Source organism: Triturus cristatus, chromosome 3_1 (assembly GCF_964204655.1).
Source record: "Triturus cristatus chromosome 3_1, aTriCri1.1, whole genome shotgun sequence".
In the NCBI taxonomy this organism is placed as follows: domain Eukaryota; kingdom Metazoa; phylum Chordata; class Amphibia; order Caudata; family Salamandridae; genus Triturus; species Triturus cristatus.
This window is the reverse complement of record NC_140583.1, coordinates 812458968-812471357: the sequence shown is the minus strand read 5'-3', so window position 1 is coordinate 812471357 and position 12390 is coordinate 812458968. Positions and strand designations below refer to the sequence as shown.

Here is a 12390-nt window from a genome sequence, read left to right as displayed (position 1 = left end):
ATTAAAGAGGCAATTTTAATCATCGCAAGAAAACTCTGCTGAATGCCCACTTGAGAAGGATATACTTTTTCAGTATTTCTAGATCTAGCCAGGGAAACTTGCTTTGCGTCAATGAGGATTGGGGGCCCTAATCTCCGAGTTCCACACTTTTTCCATCACTGCTACTTTGATAGATGGAGCTGCATATCAACCGCTAAGGCACTTTTCAGATCTGTACTCCCAATTCAAACCTTGCTTATTCAAACATCAAGAAATTGTGAGATTTCAGATGCCGAGGCCAAAAAGGGCAGCTTTTCATTAGGATATATCTAGAAAAGCTCTTTATTTAAACTCGCCCAATTCAAGGGGAGGTATTTAAGGCAATATTGTCCGTACCTCTTAAAAAAAGTTAGCCATTCTTGCCATTTTTTGAATGAATTTTTCCCAAAACTCTTCCAATTACACAGGACTATTTTACATGCCAAAGTTGGCATTAAGTCAAGCAGAAAGCGGTCATCTTCTCCCAATAGGTCTGGGTCCAGGAATCCTGCTAAAATATGATAACTCTTTTACTGGTGAGATGTTGAATGTCTGGGTGATGTATTTGAAGGCTTTGTTGCAAAAGTTTTGTAGCATAGGGCACAATAGGAGCATGTGTGATAAGTCACCCGTTTGTGAGTTGCAGTTCCAGCATCGTGGGGACTGGACTAATTTAAGCTTAAATAGTCTGGCAGATGTCCAGTAGGTCCCATTTATGATCACGAATTTTGTGTCTGAGAGAGTAAGGGGGATTTTGTGTTTAAAAGGCATCATATGTATTCGTGTCCAGTCAAATGTAATTGTCTTGCTGTTCGGTTCTGACTCCCACTTTCAATGTTCCCTCTAATTATATTCCCGTGTGCGGCAGTGTAGGGTCTCTGTGCCTTCAGCCATGGCTATGTGCGCCAGGAACAGTTTTCACTCATTATAAAGTAGCGCAGATGGTTAATATGCAGATTCACGCTGATCTCTGAAGTCAAGCATTTATGGGCCATATTAAACAGAAACACAGTTGTGTACTGACTGTACTTAAATTTTACCAGCCAACGATGCAAGGTTTCACACTCATCCATTGTTGGAGGTGCAGATCTATTGATGCCAGTGGTCTACTTATGCTTGCACACAGGCTATCTCTGGGAAAGACGTTGCCTTTGTTCGAACAATTTACATATTTGAGTCTGGAATTATTGAAAATCTTTACCGTAATTAATGGAAAGACACATGTTGAACATGACAGTAGAACTGACTGTTCACTACACAAAACACCTCCCACTCAAGGCACATGACAAACCAATCTTACAAGATTCAACATATGGCTGGCTGAGGGTCCATAGACTGCCTGAAGTACATGCAGTTCTTCAGCTGAAAATGCCATTATAACGGAATGGTCAGAATGAAATTGGGGGAGAAGAAATTAAATGGCCGATGGGGAGAACCTGCAAGCTGACAGAGATAACGGACATACTTTAGTTAGACCCGTCCAGGACTTAGTGCAATCTCATAATATCTCACACACCCAACAGTGGAGACACGCTCTACTGGTGCACCCAATACGTGGAAAACTGGGTCCACGACCTATTTACATACAACAGTCCTCAATTCTTCAATATCTACTCACCTGGAAGGAATATGGTGAGACGGATTCTGGCTTATATGCAAATCTAATTGCTAAGATCTTCTTGCAAGCCACCTCAAATGCACTTCATAATTGGAGGGAAGTGCAATTACAGACAATTCTTTGAGGGGGGATTCAGAGGAGCCATTAGAAGAACATGATTTAGGGTTAAGGGAGGCCTGTCAGAAATATAGTTATTTTAAGATACTACATCAATGGCAGTGGACCCCCAAAATACTCTATGCCTCCTTCTAATCCAATCCTTTTTAGGTCTTGCGCCTAGCGTTGCACTGCGCAGCACTGCTCGCGCAGCACGAGACCGCTTGTAAGGGGGTTCTGAAAGCTGCTCGTGCGTGTGAACAGGCTTTGGCCGCCCGCCATTGGCTTTTGCTTTTTTTTTTTTTTTTACAAAAAAAAGGCACGGGATTGGGCAAAGGCGGGCTAATGTCCCGCCTTTGCAACGCCCATTCCCAATCATGTCTAGCAAGCGCAGCAGCGCATGTTCGCCTCGCTGCGGCGCTCCATCCCCCGCTCCTCTCTGTGGTGCGCGCACACTACTAGTTTCTAAACCCACGACAAGAGGCTGCATAAGGGAGTGTATACAGAGCCGGCTCACATCAGACCACCTTATAGATGGATGTGTCGCCATCACATTAACAGTCCTCTAATTTAGAATGGATCAAGTCTGCATATTCATCCACTTTCCGACCGCCAATCCGTTACTTGTTTAAGCGTAGCATCAACCATTCCCAGAGTCTCCTGGAGATTCCAGAGAGAGGGAGGCGCTCACACACACTTACTCCCTGCCTCCTGACACGAGCACAGTCCATTAAACCAGCCTGGATAACTCTTGTGCATTTCTTAGCATTCATGGCCTAATCTTTCAGGGGCGCGTTGCATTGTGGATCTTTAAGTCCTGTATTTTGCAATTTTGCTGCCTCATTCTTATGTGATAGTGGTGCATAGGCAGACACAATCTTACACAGCGGTACGCATACACACTGAGATGGACACACACACACACACACCCACCGACACAAGAGACACAGGCCTAGACATAAACACCTACATCCTGATACAGACACACACACACGTACATGCAGACACACAAAAATATACACTTGTAATTTAAAAAAAAAATATAAATATATAAAGCCCCCGATTGAACGGTGTAAATTTGAATACACAAAAATTGTACGTGAAAGGTGACATACAAGCCCATTCGTATAGAAACATGCTCACTTTTTACACACAAGTGTGTGCGTTTGCACACATTATACGTGTTCGATATTTTCAAGCCGGCACACACAAACCCAGTGTTTGGTACGTGTGTCCCATCTTCTGGGATACCAAGCAGCCCGTGTGCCGGACTCAGCCCCAGGTGTATGCAGTCGTACAGACACACCTGTTTGGTGACCTGGCTGGCAGCAGTCATTCCTCAGATAGTATTGTGTGCTGCACGGTGTGTGGTGTTTGTTCCTTGGGTGGGGGAGTGGGGCCTCATTCTCGGCCCCTAGTTCTTGGAACAGATAACAGAAGATTGGGTGGGGTCGCACTCTTCAGGCCTGTGTGCACTCCAGAAGGCACGTCTCTCGTCACACCCCCAGTGCCCCCGGCCCCTCTTTCCCTCCCCATCCATCAGGCCTGTCTGCCTCTGCTCTTTGACACGTGCCTCCGGTTGTCTGGCTCTTTACACACACTCTACTTCCTGTTTCCAGATGGGGCGTGCGGCACAGATGTGTGCGCTCACCTGGGCCCAGCTCACCCTGTTCCCTTCGGTCTCGTGGTGTACTTTCACATGAAGTGACCTGAGTGAGAGCCTGTCCTGGGCTCACCCTTCCTTCCCACTGTCAACAAGTGCGGGAGGCCCGGCTCTAGCAGCACAAGGGCTCTAAGCTGAGCAGCTTACCCCACCACCAGGGGTCGCAGTGCGGGCTAGAACCGGAACCCCCTCAGAGCTAAGTGGGATCAGAAAAGAGAGTGGCGCGCTGTAGTAATGCACTTGTGACGTACTGTAGTGATGCAGCTGTGACACGGGGTGCTGCACACTTAAGTGCGGTGAATAGCTGTTTACATTGGAGCAAGGGGAGAGGGTTGTGTGCGCTGTTGTCAGGGGAGACTGTACCGTATCAGTGGAGTCGGGCGAGGGGTGCATTATAGCATTGACAGGAGAAAGTGCTGTAGCCATGGTGATATGCAAGGGCTGCTATATTCTTTAGTCGGGTAGCGGATGTTTAAAGAAGTTCTCCGAATGGGCACCGTGCAGTGGAGTCAGGCTAGAAAGCGCTATTGCAGTAATGCCAGGATTGGAGCTGCCAGGCAGTGGTGTCAGGAGGCACTGAGGTGCTGCCAGCAAGTGAGATGCTGTGCAGTGAGGCCGTGATATGTGATATTGCACTGGTGTCAATGTAGGAGAGGGGTCATGACAAGAGCTGCAGTCCAGCAATGTCAGGACAGGATGCCCAGCGCATTGGAGACCGGACAGAAGGTTCTGGATAGTGGGGTCAGGATTAGAGGCCCTCTGCAGCGGGGTCAGGATAGAAGACACTGTGGATAGAGTGTGCTATGAAGTGGTCAGAATATGAGGAGCTGTGCAGTGGACTCAGGATAGAAGGTGCTGGGCGGTGCTGGGCAGTGCTGCCAGGGCAGGAGGCCTTGTCCAGTGGACTCGGGGTAGGTGATGGTCTGGTGCTGTCTGGTTAGAAGGTGCTGGGTAGCGCGATCAGGAAGGAAGTAGCTGCACAGTGGGGACTGGAAAGAAGGTGCTGTGAAGTGCTATCAGGGTGGGTGGTGTACTTAGCTGCAGGCTGCCCGCCGTACTTTTTATAGTGTTTGTATGTGCTGTACTTCCGGGCAGCCGCCGCTGCCTCAGGGCCCCGACAGCGCCGCAGCGGAATGGGCTAACACTCCTAGAAGTCCATCTTTTGGCAGACAAAGTGGGTTGGAGCCATGCCGGAACCTGGCTGCCACAGTCGGACATAGACAGTGTTCTCTGCTCTCCCTGGAGCATGTGACATGCGAGCAGCAGGATCAGTTAAACTTTCAGTGCCCAAACCCTTTGGAATTCGATAACAAAATGAGCATTGTCATGAAGCTGAGATCGCGCTCCACAAGCTCCTTGACTGCAACAGATGGTGCTTGGTAAGTTCCTCTTTACATACCGTAAGTTCATTTTGTATCGTGTGTTATTATTTCTCTCAAATTAAACAACTAATGGAACCGGTGAGCAGAGCGATAAGGTGACGTGCCCAGGATCACACCATTTCCTGAAGCGAGGAAATGAGTATGAGAGTTTGGTGCAGCTTTTCAGTGTGAGACCCTGCCTTCTGTTAATGGCACAAAGTGTCTGTAGCTCCAGTTTGCACTTTGGCAACACTTTTTCAGTCTAACACATATTGAAATGCACATAAACGTCCTAGATTTGTTTTTATTTTTTTTTATTTTTCAAAAACCTTTATTCAGTCGGAAATAAGCAGTACACAGCCCCTATGCCTACAACCAGTAACTGGCCGGCAGCGTAATACACGAACTGGATGATGGTGAAGTACACAGCTGTCCGCCTACAACCCCTTCAGGGGCCGGCAGCGTTGCAGTAAACATTAATGCCACATTATGATGTTTAATAGGGCTGCAACATACTTTACGTCATGTGATTTGTATTGGTTATTAAACCTGATAAACCATTACAATTTGTGCATAGGTTGAATCTATATAATGTAGTGACCTCTTATGCTACACCTGAGGAACATAGTAGAACTTGGTCACAGTGGCACCTGTTTCATGGTCTATGGAGACATTCGGGATGGCTACAAACCCGTCGCCTTTCTGAACCCACGAAGAGGGGTATGCCAGCTCTCGGAGGGACCATCAATTAGCAATGGAAGCTCCGGTCTGCCGATCAAGAGTGAGACCTAGGACCTCCCCTTCCCAACAGAGTCTCTACCTCCCACCTCCCGGGTGGTGTGACCCAGTGGAATCAAGAGCGTAGAATTCGGGCAATCGGGTAAGTGGAGGTGCGCTATGTCAGCGGGTGTGATAATAGATATGTCGTAAGGGGACTCCAAATATCTACCGGTCTGGATGCTGTGGGCAGCAGCTCAGCATAGCAGAGCAGCGTATCTTGGCAGAGCACCATGTTTTCGATCCAGTCTTTGTATTTAGGAGCCCTGCCCCTTCCCCACCTGCAGGCGATGAGCCTCTTCGCAATGAGGAAAGCAATGGTGGCAAACCGCCGAACCGGTTTCCTTATGGTTTTCGTGTAACCCAGAAGTGCCTGCATCGGAGATGGCGTAAGTGAGACTCCTATCATTTCCGAAATACCGGAATATATTTGTTGCCAATAGTCGGCTATTTCCCCGCAGCCCCAAGCCATGTGCAAAAAATCTGCCGCTGGTGTGCGGCAGCGCCAACAGAGATCGTCCCCTCGGAGGCCCACCCTACACATGTGAGATGGAGTACAATAAAGACGATGCAGGAACTTATAGTGGATTACCCTGAATCGACTACTGGAGGAGATCTGTGCGGTCTGGAGACAGCAATAACTCCAAAGTTCGTCGTCTATGGGTATGCCTAAGTCAGCCTCCCACTTAGTTCGGGCCCTGCAGATTCCCGGGTCGGACACCGTGCGTATAGAATGATATAGATTGGAGACCGCGTGTGCTGGAGTGGCAGCTTTAAGCAGCTGATGTAGAGGTTCTAAAGTGGGTGGTTCTTCCGGAAATCCCTCGGTCAGCGATCGCATCCCCCCACGCAGGCGAGTGTAAAGAAATGTATCCATGGGAGTGGGTGTGAGGTCTGCCAACATGTGCGTCTGAGACCGAAATAGTCCATTATGGTATAGGTCTCCCCACGTCTTAATGTTGAGTTTGGCCATAAATTTCTTAAATAGTTGCTCCTGCAGAATGGGGAGCCGGGGATGATATGCCAAAGGCAACAGAGGAGAATACAGAAGTGTCACTCTGGCTTCTTTTGCTATCTTTCGCCACGCGAGGGCCGAGCTGGAGACTGTGGTGTGGTGTGCAGCTCTAGCCTCCGGCGCACTAAAGATGGCCCCCTCCAGCGGGATGGGATCCACTAACCAGTGTTCCACCGCTATGTGTGGCATAAAGGGAGTGGGGTGGATCCAATGGTTCACATAGTGGGCTTGAGCGCTGTAGTAGTAAAGTTCGAGCTCCGGTAAATCGAAGCCCCCCTGGGCGAATGGACGAGTCAAGATGTCCCAGCTCAGGCGCGGACGCTTCCCCCCCCACACCAGTCGGATGAGCTCGGAGCGCAGAAGGCGGAAGAAGGACCTGCCCGGGTAATATGGGATATTTAAGAAGAGGTAAAGTAGCTTGGGAAGGATCACCATCTTAATGAGAGACGCCCGCCCTGCAAAAGAGGGGCAGCGTGATCCATCCGGTCACACAAGTTTGGATATGGTCAAACGTGCGACCATAATTCATCCGCATCAGTTCGGCCCTATCACGAGAGAGTAGAATGCCCAGGTAACGGACCTCATCCTCACACCATCTCAGTGGGTAATCCAGAGGAAACGGCTGGGCGGACGCGGTGAGCGGGAATATAGTGGATTTGCCCCAATTAATGTGTATACCTGACAGGCCGGCAAACCGAATGAATTCTCTCAAGATAGGGTTAAGATTGGCAGCAGGGTCGCGGACGTACAGCGTGATGTCGTCCGCATACAATGATATAAGCACTTCCCTCTGAAGACATCACAGAGCCCTTTCCCGGTGATGCTGTCGAAGGCGAGCAGCAAGCGGTTCCATCGCTATGGCGAACAATAATGGAGAGAGGGGGCACCCCTGACGAGTCCCCCTGGATACAGCAAAAGCCTCAGAGATCCGACCGTTCACCCCCACCCGAGCCACAGGTCCGCGGTAAAGGACACTGATCCATTGCGTGAATCCTATCGGCATCCCCATGTTCCGCAGGATACATTGGAGATAGTCCCACTCTAGGGAGTCGAACGCCTTGGTGGCGTCCAGTAGGACAGCCGCCAGAGGCAAGTTCGGGTCCACATTATCCACTATAGAAAAAAGGGTCCGGAGGTTGTGGGAAGTGGCTCTGCCGGGGACAAATCCAGCTTGGTCTGCCAGTACCAGGCCCCCCAGTATTAGCTGCAGGCGATTGGCCAGCACTTTGGCCAAAATTTTTGCATCACAATTGATTAGTGAAAGGGGGCGGTAGGAGTCGCAGTATTGAGGCGATTTCCCGGGTTTTAGAAGCGAGGTGATTAGAGCTTCCTGCATAGAGGGGGGAAGTGCGCCGGATTCATGAGCTTCCATATAAACCTCCCGAAGCACTGGCGCAAGTAGATCCACGTATGCCTTGTAGAAGTCCATAGGCAAGCCGTCCAGGCCAGGGGCCTTCCCGGGTGTCATCTGCCTGATAGCGTCCCTAATTTCGTCCAGGCCAATGGGTTCAGCCAAGAACTCCCGGTGACGATCTGAAAGCCAGCCCAGCGTCAGCTCCCTCAAGTAGTCGTCCATATCCAGTGCACCCACCCTAGTAGTTGAGTAAAGGGCCGAATAATGGGCAGTGAAGGCAGCCAGGAGCGAGTCCGAGTCTCGCAGAGGCACTCCGTCATCTCCCTCCAGCTCCAGAACGAAATTTGAGCCTCGTGGGGGCCGAACCATTCCCGCCAGAAATTTCCCGGGCCGCTCTCCCTCCCCATACGCCCTCGCCCTGAAATATTTGCCCCGGAATTTGACCTCTCTCTCGGCGGTGTAGTCCGATAGGGCCTTCCTGTATTGTACCTGTGTATCCGAGTCGGTGGCATAGTCCGGTCGGGTTTCTAGCGTGTGTAGTGTAGTTTCCAATGTGCGCAATGAAGCATGCAAAGTTCTCAGTACTCCTGAGCTCTTTGAGATGCAGATTCCCCGCACTGTGACCTTCAGCGCTTCCCAGAGAGTAGCAACTCGCTCCACCGAACCCTTGTTATGAGTAAGGAAGTCGGCAATCTCCTGACCTAGTTCAGAGCGGAATAGTTCATCGAGTAAAATGTTGGGTTGGAGTCGCCAGGAAGGTGGCCTTCCCATTATATCCGGTAAGCGGAGCTTCACCAACACCGGGGAGTGGTCCGAAAACGTGCGAGCCACATGTTGGACCGTGACCAGTGAGGGTGCCAAACCTCTGGACACTAAAATGTAATCCAGTCTGGCCCACGTGGCATGAGCGGTATTCCAGTGTGTGCCCTCCTTCTGAGTCGGATGTAAGTGGCGCCAGGTATCTACGATGTCCTGTGCATCGCAAATGTCACGCAGGTATGTGTGTGGTAGTGTAGTGTTGGGCAGAGGGGTTGGACCTATCCAGAGCGGGATTAAGCACAGCATTAAAATCTCCCCCCAAATGAGATGCGTTGAGCCCACCTCCCTGATCTTGTTCCAGAGAGCAATGAAGCTGCTCGAGTCATCACAGTTAGGGCCATATGAGCAGGCAAAGGTGACAGTTTCAACTCCCATCCTACCCCAAGTCATGCAATACCGTCCCTCCCGGTCTACAGCGTTACCCATGGGAACGTAAGTGACATTTCTTTTTATCAGAATTGCAGTGCCTCTCGCATAGGACGAATAGGAGGCAAAGGCAGAGTGCGCCGCCCACCTGGAGGCAAAGGACCCCCGCGTCGGGGATCCATATGAGTCTCCTGTAAGAAGGCGACCTGGGCCCCCAGCCTGTCAAGGGCTCCCAGAATTTGTCTCCTCTTTCTAGGGTCTCCCAGCCCTCTTACATTCCAGGTGATAACGGAGAGCAGTCCCCCCCCATTGATGTCAAGGTTCACGATGCGACTCATAGTTTCCGATAGGTGAAGAACAAGTCATGGGACGCACTGTGCCATCCCCTCTTTGGTGCCACTGTGCCGTTAAGGTGTCGGATGTTGCATCAACTCTATGCCAAGTAACCATATCAGTATTTACTGCAAACCAAACAAGAACAACCCCTTGAAATCCTCCCCGCCCTCCCACTCCGACAACCCCAACCCGTCGGGCATCTCCCCCACCCCACTTAATCCCACAACTTCGAATCATATCCTACTGGGGAATACCCAATTGGGGGACACAAGGGCTCCGGACCTGCCTCCGACTCCCCCGATATTTCACCCGCTGTCCGCTAGCGATAATAGCCTGCGGAAAAACGCGGGAGGGGGAGGTAGGTGCCAGGGCAAAGAACAGATGTAGTGCACATCTAGGAAACCAGGAGTTAATGAAGGCTCAACTGTTTGTAGCCTACCAAGTCCAGGCTAGAGCCGAGAGCAACCAAAAAATAGCGAGCGCCCGGGCCTAAACCCCAGGCGGGAGCAAAGCACAATGTCAGCAATAAGAGGAACCAATGCAGGAGATGTAAAGACATGATCAGTCCAGAGCAGAAGTGGGCGAGCGGGAGCCAGCCCCCCTCGACGGGGACCCAGCAGCTCCGCGGGCCCGCCTGTAGTCTTTCAGGAAGAGTTCCACCTGAGCAGGGTCCTGAAAAATGTGGGGCTTGCCCTGATGAAACACCCTAAGCCGGGCCGGGTACAGCATGGAGTATTGGATTTCGCTTTGCACAAGTCGTTTTTTGACCGGTCCAAATTTACGGCGCGCCTCCTGCACCGATTGCGTGAAATCAGGAAAAAAGGAGAGGGTGGCGTTTTCGAACTGGACAGGCTGCTTCTCCCGGGCGAGGCGAAGTAGGGTATCGCGGTCTCTATAGTTCAGGAATCTGATAAGTACAGGCCGTGGGGGGGCTCCCGGCACCGGGCGGGGGCCCAAGGTGCGATGCGCCCGCTCCACCACCAACTGTGGCGAGAAGGCATCCGCGCCAAACAAGTCAGCAAGCAGTTTTTCGATGAAGAGTTCCATTTTGCCTACCGCGGTGGACTCCGCCAGCCCAAGAAGGCGCACGTTATTGCGGCGCGATCTCGCTTCTAAGTCCTCATTCTTGTCGGCGATCACTTTAAGCAGTCTCTCCATCTGCGATACTTTGACTTCAGTGGCCGTTGCCCCATCCTCCAGGCCTGAGATCCGCTGTTCAGACTCCTTGACTCGCTCCTCTTGTTGATCAAGTCTATGCACCACTGAGTCGAGGCGGCGAGACATACCGTCAATTTTGGAGTCTATGGAGGATAGGCTGGTTTGCATATTAAGTAAAAGCGCCTTCCAGTCCACTTCGTCAGTATCCCTACCATCGGAATCGCCGTCTCCCGGCGGCGGGGCACGGGATTTTTTCTTTGGGGTGTCAAAGGGGAGCCGAGACTGCTTAGTGTCCGTCTTCCCCATTGTAGGAAGCTGGCAGGTTTGAAGTGCCCTGTAGGTGCGTCGGTGTGGGAGACCTTCTTCGGAGTTGCTGCTACCTCGCCGTGAAGGTCGATAAGGTGCAGCGGTCGCACCCGACGTCACTCGGTGTCAGCGGATGTAAGGGCAATAGATTGGCAAGAGGGGGGGGGGGACGGGTCACCCCATCCAAGGTGTCGATTGTAGTGCTCTGTCTCAAGGCGGGGGCCAAGCGCTCCGCCGCGGGTCCGCTAGTCCAACTCCACAGAGGCCTCAAAAGATCAAGGGGGACGGCACAATCCGGTACAGCAAGTGGGAGCAGCCCGGGTCAGGGTCACAGTCCACCGGGTATGTCGATCACTTGGTGCGGCAATGAAACGGGCCAGTAGCGGCGCCTTCCGTGAGCCCCACCGATCCCCAGGGGCTCAGCCGGTGTCGGAGGGACTGCACCCCCAGTTGGGTCTCCACCGGGTCAGGCGCGGCTCCACCCAGGCAGCAATCAACCCTCTGTCGGGAATCGGGAGGAGGGGGGGGGAAATAAGGGGGGGGGGGGTCCCCCGGCAGCCAGGAGCCCAACCTTCTCGGAGCTACAGGGCGAAATTCTGGCCGGTGATGCAGCACCCCCCCCCCGTCCCCAAAGGTCAAGTGCTGGTACGCCGGGGCCGCAGGCAGCTCCACCCCAACGACTTCTCAGCTCCCCCTCACCTTACCGGCACTCCGGGAGGGCAGCCGACCCAAGCCACGATCACCCAGCGTCTCCTCCTCCAGACACAGCGTCCCGCGGCCTTCCGCCCACGTGTGAGCCGCGGCCTCGCGTGCACACCTCCGCCGGCCGCCTCGCGTCGCAGGTTCCACAGCCGCTCCCGCTGGAAGTTGCGGCGGCTATTGCTCCGGGTGCACCTGTCAGAACAGCCCAGGACTCGCTACAGGTGCGTCGCAGCCCCAGCCCAACACTCGGCGCTGGTCAGATTTGATTCCCAGGGTGCAGGATGGGCTGATGAAGTGAAATCTCGCCCGGCTGGCGGGAGCCTCACGTATGTGCGGCCATTACCGTCCGGCGCCCTCTAGCGCCCCCCATAAACGTCCTAGATTTGCTTTTGACTCGGAACAACATTGCTTTTAATGTCAGGCCTCAAGGACAAAGCGCCTTCCTTGCTATTTTCCCGTCACCTTCACACTACATAGCATACCCATTTTCTTTGCGTTGGGAGTCTTCTGATGTAAACCAAGTTGTTCTCAAATATAAAGCACTAGATTACTGTTAGCAACGAGAACACAATGTAAAAAAAAAAACATATAAAAAACGATATATTATGTGTGCGCTCAATGCTGGAAATCATTAGACTGGAATTAGCTTTAATGGAAGCAACCACAGCTGCTCTCTGCGATTCTGGGATGATTGTTGTATCTTGTGCATTCTGTGGGTCCACCTCTTGCGCCACTGGCCTTTGCTGAATGGATTAACCTGATGGGGCAATATGGTTATCTTGGCGCATGGGCAATCACGAT

General features: G+C 51.9%; 2 protein-coding genes across 2 annotated transcripts in view; one reads left to right on the top strand and one right to left on the bottom strand.

Annotated features, from left to right (window-relative positions):
• Nucleotides 1-12390, bottom strand: part of PRMT2 (protein arginine methyltransferase 2) — a 453544-nt gene that overhangs the window by 425544 nt on the left and 15610 nt on the right. The window lies entirely within an intron of this gene.
• The window catches only part of LOC146861092 (uncharacterized), a 311460-nt gene continuing 303781 nt past the window's right edge, over nt 4712-12390 (top strand). Inside the window, exon 1 of the mRNA XM_085645146.1 lies at nt 4712-4774. The gene's annotated coding sequence lies outside the window, so the exon portion shown is untranslated. The remainder of the gene's footprint in view (nt 4775-12390) is intronic.